The sequence below is a fragment of the Talpa occidentalis genome, unplaced genomic scaffold (assembly GCF_014898055.3).
Source record: "Talpa occidentalis isolate TD23 unplaced genomic scaffold, MPIMG_talOcc4v2.1 talOcc4.18, whole genome shotgun sequence".
NCBI lineage: Eukaryota > Metazoa > Chordata > Mammalia > Eulipotyphla > Talpidae > Talpa > Talpa occidentalis.
This window is the reverse complement of record NW_023601851.1, coordinates 15831011-15846129: the sequence shown is the minus strand read 5'-3', so window position 1 is coordinate 15846129 and position 15119 is coordinate 15831011. Positions and strand designations below refer to the sequence as shown.

The window sequence follows — 15119 nt, the reverse complement described above, 5'->3', positions numbered from 1 at the left end:
CTCCACAGTGTAAGAGCTGGTAGGTGGTGACTGTAGTGAATCACTGGGGGTTTCCCTCTGGGAGACCCATAAGTCTGATAAGCAGAGGGGATGGTGAGGGGAGAGAGAAAAGTCAGCGAGAGGACAAGAGTCAGCCAGTCGTCAATACACTGTTGTTTTAGTGAGAAGACCCCAGTGGGATGAATCATTTCTCCAAAACCAAAGAGAGATCAGTTATTAAGGGTTTTATAAATTGTAGCATGTTACCCAGATATATAAGGTACTGTCATTATTATGATAGGAAGCCAAGAGTGTGGCCAGCTCACTCAAAGCATATGGGCAAAAGTAATTTTGGCAAGGCAATAGCAAGGGGGCTAAAAATGTTAAAGGCACAGAACAACAGTTGTGTTTCAGGGATGCCTGGGAAAAGGCATACTCAAATTTGATTCCTGCAGATACTTTATAAAGCTGTAATTCCCTCCTTACTTTTCTTACTGTTTACAGTAAATTATGAGAGAAGTTCAAACTGATTCTATGTGAATTCCTCAAGGGCAAGGAACACTCATATTTACCTAGCATTGTGCCTGGCAAGCAGGTAGCACTTAGTAAAGGTGGGTCTCTGAGAGGAGTGCAGGAAGGGGAGGAAGGATGAAGGGGGATGTTATAATGGAAAAAAAAAATCATGTCTCCAGCTGGACAGTGATGGTTTGGTTTCTTGTCCAAAGCTAGTAAGCACTTACTGTAAGTACTTGGTCATTCACATTGAGGGGTGGAATGGATAATGATATCCCCAGCAAAATGAATAAATCAACTTGAGAAATGAAGAGAGCAGAAATCAAGAGTGCTACTTGGGGTACGCTTGTGGAGAAAAGCATGTGGGACTGGAAAATAATAGATTCTGTAGCTGAAGAGAAAAGAAAAGTATTTGCAGAAATATTATCCACTTCGGAGAAGGTGTACCGGTGGGGGGGAAGGAATAGGGCCTGGGAAGGTCCTACCGTTTCTGTCAAGGAAAAGGAAGCACTGTCAAAAAGATGGCAAATGTGGAAGGAAGAAAACCATAAGAATGTGGTCAAAGTAGATGTGTAAGATCAAATGCTGAAAAATCCAGACAGTAAAATCCAGAGATATTTGTATACATACAAATAAAATCTGGTGAGACATCATCTTCCCATTTATTTCCCTTTGGAGAAAAAAAAATATTTTGAGCCAACAAGGCCACTTGGTAACATCCTTTACACCTATTCTAGAATGATTTTACTTGTAGTGCATATCGTAATGAGGACAGAGATAGCATTGTCAGGGTTTCCTAATCTTAATGTTTACCCAATACTAGACATCAAGGAAGTGTGACATCCAAGGTCCAGTATTTGGGAGGCACCTGTGGTCATCTGGCAATTTTTCAAGGGTCATGAGCAAGTGCGAAACCAAGAGCTCTCAGTAAAAAGATTAGTTTAAGAATAAAATACCAACGACAAATCTCTGAATTAGAGTAAAGATCATATGTGCAGGCTTGTTCCTTCTGATTTTCTTGTTAAAAAAAATCCCTGTTTATTTTGGTGTGTTAAACCAATAAGAGGGGTTTGAAATGAAAGGGGATTATAAACAACTCTAATGGGGAGCTGTTTAACCAATATAAACCTTTGTCAGAGTTTTCTCTATTAAGCTGTGGGCACCACACCCAAGCTTCAGGCAGCCATCCAGTTAAACGAAAAGCTAACAACTGGTAAACTGAGTTGTTCTGCTTTTCTCACAAGCCTGTTTTCTATTCTCACTATATAATCCCAGGAGCTCAAGGAAACCACTTCTATTAAAGAAGGACGTTACTGCGTTTGGATGTGTGGAAGAAGGCAGGAAGGGGAACAGGAAACCTCTCCCAGGAAAGCTCTGCGGTGAATTCCATGGCTTAGCTCCTTTCACCATTACATTTTTGGACAAGAAATCAGTCTATCTTTGGTTCCAAATCCACACCTTTGGGATTCGAGTGGAGTGAAAGTTCTATGAGAGATGAGGGTGCATCAGGAGCAGAACCTTTACAATCCCCAGACAGCATTCTCCCAATAAGCCTTGCTTGGTTTGGCACCATTTCTGCCTCCTCCTTCTCGTGGAGAGGTACTATTGGGTAGAAGTGTCCTGACTGCTATCTGCAGAGCAGCGTCTGCTGGTGCATGTAATCAGAGGACAGTGTGGATCAAGCTTCCTAAAAGCGATCCTGTCCTTCCTTTCCCTCAAGGAATCTGCAGCAGGGAGGGTGGTCTCCCAACACCCATCCTTTGAAGGACTCCTTTAGTTCCCCAGAGCAAGTCAGATCAAAGACCACACCCAGAGGCCTCTCCCAGACCCCATAAGTCTGGAGCCATCCAGAAGCAAGATCATCGTGGGGCTGCCAGGGAAGGAAGCCACACCCTGAACTCAGGGCATTCAGTGAAAATCATATATTGCAAAGTCTCATTCCCACACTGCCCTCACTCACTCATTCAATCACACTGACTGAGCAAAGACTATTGCAAAGCCCTGGGCTGGCTGCCATAATGCAACTTATTAACAAATATACATTCTTGCTTTGCCTCTCCTTGATACTTTTCCCCAAATAAACTTCTGAAAACAAATTTCATGATTCCAAGCTTTGTGACCACAGGCAAACTGCCAGGCTTCTCTGAGGGCAAAATGCCTAATGATTAAGTGGGAATCGTTTCATGAGGCTACTGTAAGAATTATATAAGAGGCGAAACATCCCTGGTACAGTCCTGGGCACACGGATGCTCAATAACCCCACACATCCTCTCTTCCTTCAAAAGACTCTCCTATCAGCACCTGCCACAGGCAGGTATTCCACCTGTTCTACTGATTTCTTGCAGGGGTTCAAACCTCTGCTGCAGATGTCTCCCTGGCCCTCCCCTCGCCTGTGACCTGTGCTCTTGCAGAAGTTCCTGCCTCGTGAAAATCCCATCTGTTGTGCAGTGGCCCACCACGGAGAAGAAAGCCCCAGCTGTGGGTGAGTGGTGCTGGTGGACAGAGGCCCCCCAGAGTCCCTGCCACTCCACCCTGTAGGAGGGAGACAAGTTAGGGCGCAGTAAGTCCTGAGGAGAAGTTACTCCTGGCCTGATCCCAAGGGAGACTCCTCTCTCCTCAGCAGTTCGAGGGCACTTTATCAGACCGTCCCTTACACAGGGGTGATCTGGGGGGTCCACCCCCACCGCAAGCTTCTGAGGCTCCCGCGTGTTCCCCAGTGCGCTCCTGCTGAGGGGCTCCAGAGCCCACAGTCACAGACGGTCCCTACGCGGACCCGCCACACAGGGTCTCCCCGCGGCAGCAAATGCAGTGTCTCGGGCGTCTCCGCTGACAGGCAGCCCCGGGGGGGGGGGGGGGCCGCGCCCACACACTGCCTCAGCGCCCCCGCGGGGAGTCGCGGCCCGCTGCCCCGCCCCGCCCCCGTTTACTGGGACCATTGAGACACATTTTGTCAGTCACAGTGCATCTGGTCTCTGTCTGAGCCAATCAGTGTCGGGAGGGCGGGGCCGGGGGGCCGGGAGGCTTGGGGATTGGCGGAGCGCAGCCTGTGCCCCAGGGCATGCCGGGAATAGTGGTGGCCCTGGAGCGGCAGACCAGGCTGAGCCCTCCAAGCCCTTGAAGTTGCGGGGGAGGCTTAGCTTCAGTGTTTTGGCTGAGAACGCCCTTAAAGCTTAAAATAAAACCTGCTTGCAGGGTGTGGGGGAGGGTGGAGGAGGACGCAGTTCAGCGGCCCCCGACCTCCCTCAGTTATGGTATGTAGTGGAGGATTTTGGGCTAGAGGACTGATGAGTCCAACACCCCCAGCCCCCAGCAGACTCTCCAGATCCCCACAAACTGCACCCCAGCCACACCCCAGGATGCCTCTCCGCACTTACGAAGGAAATGCAAGCGACCAGGAGAAGGATCCGCACCAGGAGGTCTTCAAACTGCTCTACCACCAACTCCCACAGGGACTTCCCTGGGGGAAGAGGCGAGCAGAGGGCCCCCAGGATGAAGGTCTAGAGGATGAACGTGTGGGACTCCAGCCTAGAGCAGGAATGGGGTGATAGGCACCTTGATACCGACAGAAGGGTGGAGGGAACTTGCCAGGAGTCAAAAACAGGCTCCCAAAGTGATGGGCAGTTGTTCAAGGGCTGGATATCTCAAAGAGAAAGTGCCTGGAAACTTGTGCCCCCAGCCAGACTCTAACCTGTGGGGAGGGCCGTTTGTCCTGGGAGTCGTAGGGAGAAGGGAGTGGGGTACAGAGGAGACGGGGGTCATTGATGAGAACTCAGGGAGTCCAGTAACTTACCTTCCTCAGCCGGGAGCTCTACCCAGGGAAACAGAAAAGGACATATTCATTTGGGGTTCATTCTAATACTACCCCACCACCACCACCAGGACTTATGCCTAAAGTAAGGGCACCAAGCCACCAAAAGGGCACCTGAGGTTCACCAAGGTCATCCCATAAAACCTCCCCAAACTCTGAGTCTCAGGGCCCTCCCCTCCCCTGCAATCTGTACCATGAGCCAGTTCCTCCCTGGGGTACCCTGGAGGGAGCGCCCCTGTGTGCATCTGCGTGTGTGCATGTGTGTGTGCTACAGTACTATGAGAGGGCCCTGCCAGTCTCCCCCAAGGGACACTCACCATTGGGGCCGTATTTCTCCAGATGCCGCTTAACTTGGTCCGGGGTGAAGCCTATTGTCTCGCTTACCCCAAAATGGGCCAAACATTCCTCTGTGGTCTTGGAGTGTGCGGCCTCCATTGTGCTCCCTTCCTGGGGGCCAGGGGGAGGTATGTTCCTTCTAGGGGGGGCCTTCCTCAGTGTGTCCACACGTGGGGGGCCTTCCTCAGTGTGTCCACCTGCCTGTTTGTCTGTGTTTCTTCCTTTTCTCTCCTACCCCCCAGGTTTTTCTTTCCTCCACGAAGCTCTGACCCCCGTCCCACTTGCAGCAGCCGGCCACCCCCAGCCCCCCGCAGGTCCTTATGAGGGAGTAGGGGAGGCCAGGCTCCCCCTCCCCCAGGTCAGGGATTGGCTGGCTGAGACTCCAGCAGGAGGGGTCAGGAGAGAGATATTTCTGCTGACAGAGGGGGAACAGTGGGGCTGCAGCCTGAGATGTCACTCACGAGGGAGCTAAGGTGGCTCCAGACCCAGGGGAGGGGGCAGGGAAAAACACTGCTTTCTGTCTTCTGCTATGACTCCTCCCCCAACTGCCTCGACTTCCTCAGTTACACTTAATTTCCTATTCCTGTTCTTTCCCTGAACTGACTCCTCTCAGACCTTCACATTCACTCCCCTGGCACCTCTTCCCAGTTCGCCCAACCTGACCCCGTTTCTATTGCCACAGTTCTCCTTCCTCCTCACCTACTTTACAGAAAAGTTAGCAGAGATACTCCAACTTTTAGGGGATCGAAGAGAAGAAGGACATCCTTTGAGGGCCAGAGGAAGTGGCTCTAGAGGAACAAGGGGAAGTAGGGAGCGAGAGGGTCAAAGGGACAGGGCAGAAGATGGTAACTCTACCCTTGGGAGGGGTTGCCACAGCCATCAACAAGGGATTTAGTGTCCAGGCCCTGTGATCAAAGCCAGGACTGCCTGTCTCTCCCCTAAACTGCCCCCCATCATCGCTCTAACTGAGCCTCTGAGAACATGGCCTTCAGGGTTCCCCCATTCCCGACAGGGAATCCCCCGCCCCCCGTACAAGAAAACGGGATACCCAGGCAGCTGGGTAACCCAAGAGGCTACAGAATGTGCTGATGGCAGAGAGGGAGAGATGTCTCAGGATGGGGGTACGGTCACCCCAAGTCATGTATTGAGGGTCACCTCACCCCACACTGTGCTCTTTAGCCCAGGGTTTACAGAGGTGGTGTGTGGTCTGCAATGCACTCTGGTCCTGAGTATCTGGCAAAGGTACTGAGGTGTGCAGTTGTGTGCTCAACCCCACTGGAAGAGACAAGCGGAAGGGCACAAGGAGAGGGGCCTGGGGGCGCTGGATAAGGCAGAGGCTGCAGCCCCAAGGAATGGGCTCAGCAGGTCTAGGGGAAAGGACAGAACAGAGCCAGAGCTGGGGGAGCAGAGGGGGCTGCAGGGTTAGAGGAGGGGGTCTGAGGTGCAGTGGGAAAAGGGGTAGCCCAGAGGTGGGGGGGAGCAGCCAGGGGGTGGGGACGGGGCCAGGGCTGGGTGCAAAGCCACAAGTTGTTGCTGAGCGGCTGGCCTTGGCGTCAGCTTCCTCAGAGAAGCAGCTGCTCTGAGCCCCCCACCCCCCGGCCCCACCCCTGCTTGGGGATGAGGGACTTTTGGTTCCTATCAGGGCAGCTGCTGGAGGAGCAGACAGGGTAGACAGGGTGTGGGTAGGAGAGGCAAGGAGGGCAGAGAGGCTCATGGAGAATCCTGGGAAAGGTCAGTGAGGGGAAGCACATTTTGACCCTGTCCTCCAGCCCTAACTCCATCTCGGCCTGCTCCCTGAATGATGAGGCCACGGACCTCGGAAAGGGCCTGGAGGCTGCTTGCTATTCTCGTGCTCAAGTTCCTCAGTAGACGAGAGACACAGAAGACGGCAGGCAAAATAAAGGGAAACCCCACTTTTGGGGAGTGGGTAGGTCAACAGGGATGGGGTGGCTGGCACTTAAAGATTTAGCTCCCCTCATACTCACCCCTTCTACTCCCTGAGCTTGGGGGAGGGGCAGCCTCCAGGGTGAGTTAAGGGCACGGTGCTCCTCCCCTCCCTCCCTTCCCCCCCTTTACAGGGTTCCCAACCCCTCCCCTGAATCAGAATCCTGCTGTGACCCATTAGTGGGAGGGGGGGTCAGACAATGGGATGTGTCCAGGTCATATCAACAGGCACCTCCACCTGGTCTAGCACCCACCTTCTCAGGTCAGAGCCAGGCATAGCATGTGCCAAGCTTTTTGGGGCTGGCTGGCTTCTCCCCACCACCACCTGGAGGAGTGACAGGGGCACTGTCTTAAAGGAGCAGGAATGCCCATACATGGAGGAGAGACTGCAGAGATCACAGCTTCAAGGAAGTTGCGAGCAAGAGACCCAGGAAAGGAGGCTTTACAGGCCACTGCTGCCAGCAGGGCCCTTTAAGGTTCTCCATCTCTACCACCCCCAACTTCCCAGAGGGGGACTGAAGCCAGAGAGGGGAGGGCCCCAGCCAAAGGCTGCCAAAGAATCGCCATCAGGTATGAAGGCTGCCTAATGAAAGCTGACTATCTCCCACCCAGGGTCTCTAAGCTCTAACTTCAGAGCTGGAAGATTTGCTTCTCTCCTATGAGGGCTGTGTGGGAGCCACGTTCTGAAGGACATCAATGCAGAGCCAGGCCAGTCACTGGCCAATTTCAAACTTCAGTTCAACCACCCATTGAGAAAGACTTAGAAGGAAAGTCTCTTAGGTGTCTCTAGCCAAGACATGAAAATCTTGGTGGGGTAGGGGAGTATCCCTGTATACCTCTCCCCAACCCATCTTCAGAAGGCAGGTCCCTGAAAGCTGGCAAGCTGGCAGGGTTTCAGGGAAGGGGGAAGCCTCACAGCACCAGGAACTGCCAGAGGAGGAGGATCAGTTCCTGCTAACTGGGGAGTGGGGGTGTGTGAGTAAGGAGGGAGACAGATATCACCGCCTTTACTGCCCTCACTTTAAGAATGCAGCACCCAGATCCCCAAACCATTCCTCCCTTTTCAAGGCCAACCCTATCCCCAGATTCCAGAGGCCAAGGTTTAGGGGAGCCCCAGGGATCATCTAAAACAGGGAGAGCCAGCAGACTCCCCACTCTACCTCAGCATGGGTGGCCTGTGAGCCCAGCTGTCTCCTGTCCATCTCCCAATAGGACACAAAGCCCAGAATAGCAAGGTCATAAGCGTGGGTAGGGCCTCCTGGAAGTGGGCAGAGGCTGGGGGCACCTGGAAGGAAAGCAAAAGGCAGGATGGTAAGAGGCAGAGCTGGATGGAGGTGAGCGGGCCAAGCATTTTAAGTAGGATTCTTCAGTACCCCATCCCTCCTAGTTGGTACCCACCACCCCAGAGCTGGGAAGTCCAGGGGTGCCCTCTGTTGGAGAGCAAAATCACAGTTCAGTTCAGAGGGCGGAGCCTGGGTTTAATGGAGGGCCCTGAGGAGGAGAGGAGCGCTGCAAACTCAAATGCCCACAGGGGCCAAGAAGTCATGTGACTTTTTAGGTGGGTGGAAAGGCAAGGTGGAAGATGAACTCCTTGAGGCTGAATCTTCTGATTTCAAGAGAATCCGGTAATCTGTGAACTCCAGTGGAAACATCATCCAGGCCAGGCCAATCACGTCAGCAGCTCCGACCCAGATGTGACTCCCGTTTCACAGATGTGTCCCCACATGGTATCCTGAGTCGGGGAATGCTACACCTTGCCCAGGTAACAGAATAAATAACAGGCAAAGTCAGGTGCTCTTTGCCTTCCATCCTCCAGCTTTCCCGCTGGGCCCTGAGGGGCTGTCAGCCTGCCCTGGGCCCTCTCCCCACACAGACGCCATGGCCCTGCCGCCCACTCCCGGCGGTCTCCTGCCTGCTTTTCTCCCTAGGGTAGGAAGCCTTAACCAGAGACTCCACAGCAGGAAAGGCCCCTGAAGACTGGAAACCCCGCTTTTCACCATCCTGTCCCATTAAGGGAAGTTGCCCAGAGACCCCGAGAAGAGGGGTCCGGCTCTGCACTTACGACTCGACCACCACCACAGCCCGTGAGGAGCGGGGGCTGGAAGCACAAGGCTGGAGAGCAACAGGGACTCGACCTGACCCTGCTTCCCAGCATCGTAGCTCTGGCGCTGACAACACTGAGTGGGCTGCTTTCCTGACCCGCATGGCCCAGCCCCCACCGCAAACACTGGCCACAGCCATCACAATGGAACTAAGATAAATCCTTTTATTTATGTGTCTCCATTTTGTTTAAAACAACAACAACCACCACCTTAATATAACTGACAGCCCTTCCCCTGCACCCTTCCTTGGGCTGGGGAGGGGTGGTTAATGGGGAAATGGCCCCCAGGGGTGGGGCTGACCATAGAGCCCCTCAGGGAGGTAATGGAGCCCGAATCCCCTGCCCAGGGGACAGGGCACCTGTAGTGTATGAACTGGGGAGTTAACAGGGCTCGTCAACCTTTTCTTGTACCATCATACATGCCTTTGGCCTTCAAGGGTCAGGAAGCATGTGGGAGGGGATTCCTACTGCTCCTCTTTGTCCTTACCCAGTCCCAATCTCACCAACCGAGGGCTGGGGAGCAAGAAGAGTGGAGAAAGAGTGGGATGGGGTGCCTCACACGAAGGAGTACTGGTTATTAATGGCTCTGGGATGGCCCCCTTCTTCTCCATCGCACCCTAGTGGAAACTGCTGGAGCTGCACCATCAGGGTCACCCCAGAATCCCCACCAGATCCAGAGACTCCCTGGCCCTCCGTGCCAGGTGCTATGGCCTCTTCCAATTCAACCACGGGGACCAGCTCAACCACGGGACCAGCTCTTCCTGGACCCCTCCACTGCCCGCTTTCTCTTTCTCTTGCCTCTCTGGCTGCTGCGGCGGTTGCTGCCGCCACTTCTGGCGCCCCCGACACCTCTTCTGCCCCAGGTTGTGGGGGATCTGTCCATGAAGGGGTTCAGGGGGCTGCGGTAGGTCATGGGAGGTGTTTGGTTCTAGACAGGAATGGTAAGAAGACAGACTGATTGTGGATGGAGGCAAGCTCCTGCAGCGGCCTTCCCTTCGCTCATCCCCCCAGGAGCCATGTGCTATCTCCCCCACGTCCCATCTCCTGACAACCCCCCATCCATGGAAGATGGATCATGGGCGGCAGTGAGAGGAGGACCACACTTACACACAGTCACTCGCTCCGAAGGGCATGAGGGTGGAGGAGGCATCAGGGTAGCATCGATCTCCCTCGCACACCCCTGCATAGCTCCCGGCCTGGGGGGGAGGGGCAATGTGGGGACAGATGGGACGTTGGGGTGGGGAAAGGGAGAGATCAGACAGGGACATCAGACATGGGGGGGGAAGGGGATCAGCCCGAGTGTCCCCAAGAAGGGCAGGCCAAAGGCAAGGGTGTGAAGAAGGGCAAAGACAAGGCCGGGAGGATGGGCCTAGGAGACAGACAAATGATGGCACAGAGGAGCTGGATGGAATGGGGATGACCCGCCCGACTTAGCTTCCTCCCTGGCTCCCACAGGAGCCCTCTGCCTGCCTACATCCTCTCAGTGTGCTTCTTCCCTCCAAAACCCCAACACTCTGGGGCCTTCTCCACCCTGCTCCCTAACAGCACTTTCCTCCTCACAGCCCCCCTCCCCATCTTTCTGGCACACACACCTCCTCACTTCTTGGGTGCACGGGCACCTCCTCCCCTGCAGACCTGCTCTGCTCACCCTGCTGTCGCTGGGAGGATACGACATAGCTGACAAGGACAACGTCACTGGGGCCTCCAGACTCCAGAGGGATGGGGTGCACCCGGAAATACTCGAGCATATCGAAAATGGACAGGAACCACAGGTGCCGGGCCCGGCACTGACCCTCCTCATTCAGCAACAAATGCAGGTGCTGAGGGTAGGAGGAGCCAGGTGAAGCAGGAGTCTAAGCCCCTGCCAGTTACAGAGCGCTCTCCCCGACAGCAGTGTGCCCGCGCCGCCTGCAAGCTCGCTGCATGGAACACAGCCTTGTTCTAGTCACTCACCTTAGCCTTGCCCTGGAAGTTGAAAGTGAGGACATACGCGCCCCTCCTTGTCTCACTCTGTCGTACCAGGAAGACACCGTGGGAGCCGCACCTCCCGCCAGCACTAGCTGGGCAGCCTTGAGTCGAGAGAGCATCCCGTGGAACCAAGGATACCCTGAGAGGGGCTGGTCCCCTCACCTCCCTCCGACTCCCCCTGGAACAGGAATGACCCTTCAGGAAGGAGAGAGGGAGGGAAACTGGGATCAGGGATGCCTCCCCCATCCTGGGGGAAAAAAAGTCTTGCTTTCCCCTGTGTGTCACTCCCACCCCTACCCCCCGCCCCCCAGGCAGGTGCCTCAGGAGGCCAAGATAGCTTCAGGGAGGCAGGCAGCTGGGCCTGGAGGCAGACACACACTCACACTCTGGTACCTGTGGCTGTCTCCGGAGTGTCCAGGGGTGGGTAAGGGGCTGAGAGGGGATGAACCGCCCCCTGCTGGGGGTCCCTCTTCAATGGGCATTCGGGGGGGCAACTCTGGGGGAGTAGTTCCATTGAGTCAAAATGGGAGGCGGCAATAGAGGCAGAACTGGGGGAAATGGATGCCGAGGGGCGGTCTGAGAGGCCATATGCTCCTGGGGGGGAACCGGGAGTGAGCAGAGTTGAGAACTCCAGAAGCTCCCTTGGCAGGACTGTTCTGCCTGGGTACACGTCACCACCAGCCAGCCGACCCCCAGTCAGCTGGCCAGGGTGCTGGGTCCTTCATTAGGTTTTATTGACCCCTGATGGGTTTATTGATGACTAACTTAGATTTCCTGCAGTGCTGAGGGAACTGCAGTCACTGCAGAGGAGTCCTCGCCTCAAACGCGCCTATGCCTTCTCTGCATCACTAGCTGAACTTACAGCTATTGTTGCAGAAGTGGGGGTAGAATCCCACATGCATTTTCACTTTACAAATAGGTCCTTTTCCTGCCTACAGCACAATGCCCTCAACTCTTGGGGCTAGAAATCCTAGGAATCCCAACTCAACTGACTTGACCTTCAGTCAACCTGTATTCATGTATCCCTGCTTGAGCCCAGTCATCCCATATGATTTTTCCAAATCTGGGCTCTCCCCATCTCACGTCTCTGTTCTTGACGGCTGCTCGTGCAAGCCACACTCTTTTCTCTCATCTCCCTGTCTAGCCTGACTCCACCAGGGTCTACCCCTCTGAGCCCCCAAGGCCTCTATGCCCGAGTTCCTCTTTCCACTTGGATGTCTTGTGAGCCCATGGAGGGCACAGAGCTCATCTCAGGCATCTCTGTGTTCCCCACCCTGCCCAACGCAGGGCAAGGCATGTGCGAGGGTATTCCTGAGTGTCTGCTGACTGGCAGTCCAGGCCTACAGGTATGGTCAGTGCTCAGAGCTAAGTAGAAAAAAGCACAGAGAACAGCCGCTCGGCTATCAGGCTGGCGTAGCCCGTCTTTGTCAGTGACTCTCAGGTGACCCAAAAAAAGCCACGTCCACCCCTTTACCACCACAAGGTCTTAGCTGCCTGAGAAACAAGGAGATTGGAACTTATAAGGTTCATTTTAGCGCTCAGATTCTCTAATTCATTTGTTCATTCACTGAATACAGCCTGCATGCTATGAAGCTGAATTACTGTGAAGCTGAACCAGAGGATCAGGAAGAAAAGGTATAGTCGAGTCTTGTAATGTGAGCTGCGAGTTTATGTGGTGAGCAGGACATGCATGTGTTTAGTCAGCTGAGAAATACTGGCACAAATGCAGGCAGACACAGTTTAAGAGCAAAACAAAGACATCTATAAAATGTTCTGGAAGCTTGGAGAAATGTCTAGCCAGAGTGGTGGCCTGTACAAGACTTATGGGAAAGTGGGTCAGGCTGGGCACAGACGGGTGGACAGGAGTTTGCTTAGGACTCAGATGATGGTGGTGGTGATCGGATGGTTCTAACTGGCTTCCTATGTTCAGGAACAAAAGATAAAACATTGGGGGATGAAGTGGGAGTAGGCAGCTGAGAAGCAGGACTGGGGTGCCCTGAAGTCTGGACAGAGGGCCTGGGCCTAACAGAGGCTGGGCTTGTACAAAGGCGCCACCCTCACCCTGTGACAGACGGTCGTGGCTCTCGCTGGGGCCCAGCAGCAGATCCTGGCTGGGCAGACTCTCTGAGTGATTGAGGCAAGGCGGCTCCAGGTTGTCTGTGTTCTCCCTTGTAAGAATGAGGTCCCAGGGGCCAGAGGGAGGGTCATGGGACGAGGACTGGTAGCAGGGCAAGGTCTGCACAAAGGAAAAATGGTACTGGGAGGCAAGTCACCAGGTGAGAGGCACAAAGCTGCTCCCCACACCCGCCCCCAGCATCTCTCACAGCCAGAAGTCAAGTTCCTCACCCTGGGCTCAGGCATTCTTGGATGTCAGACACCCAGGCCTTTACATGTAGAGCGTCAGCCGTCTCCAGGATATATTCTGAAGGGCCTTCCACCTACAGGAACAAGAGGAGGTTCAAAGGCCACTTCTGGGTCCTGAGACCTTCATCTTCCCCCAACAACCAGAGCATCCTCCTGCTCTTCCTTCCTCCCAGAAAAGCCGTGGCCCTCAGGGACACACTCTCAGGGTACCTGACACCTACACTTTCTTCCACCAATGCCCCCTGTTTGTTTGCTAACAGCTTTCTCCCCAACACAAGTGCCCCAAGAGGGCAGGGGGACAGGGCTCCTCCCTTAACCACAAATGTGTTCTCTCGGTCAGGCATCTCCAGGGCCGTGGCTGTCCGCACATCAGTGATAGTAGAGCAGGGGATGCTAAGTCGCTGCCGGGACGCCTAGGTTGGGAGGTAGCGAAGGGCAGGTATTTGGTGCACAGAAACCATCCTTCCTTCTACACCCTAGTTAGACTAAAGCAAATGACTATTCTTTTAGTCCTTGTCCACAGCTACTAGCCCAAAGCCAGGAGTAAGCTTTAAAAACAGTACACAGAGCCATGTGCAAGGGCGGGCAAGCCTCCCGGCCTATCTGCAGGGCCCAGCCACCACTCTGGTGGCTCAGTCACTCGCTCCCCACCCCCCACCGGACCTCACCTTGGGTGGTACAAAGAACTCCAGGCGACTTCCTCCTCCTCCTCCTCCTTCTCCCGAAGCAGCAAGCGACACTTCTGCCACTGAGGCTGCCCTCCTCCCCTGAGGTAGGCCCAGCTGCCCCTCCCCCCGGCCCACTCCAGCTGGGTCAGGGGCTGCCTCTTCAGCCCCCATGAAACTCAGCAGCTCTTCCCTCTGCACCATCCCTGCTGCATCCTTCAAGGTCCCCCCACCCCGACTGAGTCTCAGCCTCTCAAAACGGTGAGTCCATCTGTCCCCAGGGGAGGTTCCATCACTAACCAGTCCCCTGCCAATGGTCCCAGCCCCACCAGAGGAGTTGGAGTTGCTGTTTCACCTAAGACTGGGGGGCCTGTCGAGGTCTCTAGGGGCCCAGCTGGGGAAGGAGGGTCAACAGCCCCCCACCACTGCAGGATGCCACGGACTGAACCACGGACGGAGCGACCCACTGAACGGAGGGAGAAGCGTTTCTTTAGCTTCGGCTTGAGGAGGTCGTAGAAGAGGAAGAGACCGAGGAAGGGAGGGGGCCGGCCAGGTCCTCAGATGATCGAGAAGGGCCCAGCACAGCCAGGGGCCCGCCCACCCTGCAGCTCTCAAGGGACAGGTCATGTGGCGGGATCTCCACACCAGGACTCAGGGGAGCCAGGATGGGTGGTGAGAGGGAGCCACAGGCCCGGGCCACCTCGGCTTCAAAGTGCTGCAGGAAGAGCTCAGCAAAACGGCGGGAAAAGGCGGCCTCAGCGCCTGGCCCTGCATACTGGTGGTGGGAGGCCAGGTAGAGGCGAAAACGGCGGGCAAAGTCCAGGGCAGCAGCCCGGGCATGGGACTCGCAGAACTCCCGCCAACTAGGAGGAGGGGGCGGTGGCAAGGGGGGAGGGGAAGGGGAGGCCCCATCCTCTGGGGAAGGGGCACCATTCATGATGGTCCCCAGGAGGTGGAGAGAGGGAGCCTATGGGGAGGGGCAGCAAAGAGGGAAGCGGCCAGAAGACACGGGGTGAGCGGCAGCAGCTGCAGAAGGAAGAGAGGCACATACAGAGTCACTGCTGAGGTGGCGCTGGGGGCTCAGCCCCACCCCGAGCCAGACTCCGTACTCTGCTCTAGAGTCTTCAGAGAGCCCGGGGAAGGACATCAAACTGCCTCCCTCCCAGGTCCTCACACCCCACACACCCCAGTCAAGCAGCTCCCCCTGTCTAGCCTGCGCTATCCTGCTGCTTCCCAGCCCACTGTCCCTGGCGTTGGTTCCAGGAGCAACGTGGAGCACCTTCCTCTAAAAAGGAATCTCTTTCACCGCACCTCGCTTCTCTACAATGACTCCTTACATGTTTTCCATGTGCTGCTCTTACCTTTCCAAGTGAGAGGACTTAGTAACCTCTACAACAGATAAGACTGAAGCTCAGAAAACTTTAAGAACTCCAAGTCTACT

General features: G+C 55.1%; 1 long non-coding RNA gene and 1 pseudogene across 1 annotated transcript; both read right to left on the bottom strand.

Annotated features, from left to right (window-relative positions):
- Nucleotides 1–3890: 3890 nt before the first annotated feature.
- LOC119250732 (uncharacterized) lies at nucleotides 3891–4668 on the bottom strand. Its single transcript, XR_005126415.2, has 3 exons — nucleotides 4618–4668; nucleotides 4283–4300; nucleotides 3891–3949 (listed from the first exon to the last, which is right to left on the bottom strand). It is a non-coding gene; the product is annotated as an uncharacterized LOC119250732 (long non-coding RNA).
- Nucleotides 4669–9744: 5076 nt separating this feature from the next.
- Nucleotides 9745–15092, bottom strand: LOC119250729 (SH2B adapter protein 1-like; annotated as a pseudogene).
- Nucleotides 15093–15119: the final 27 nt, after the last annotated feature.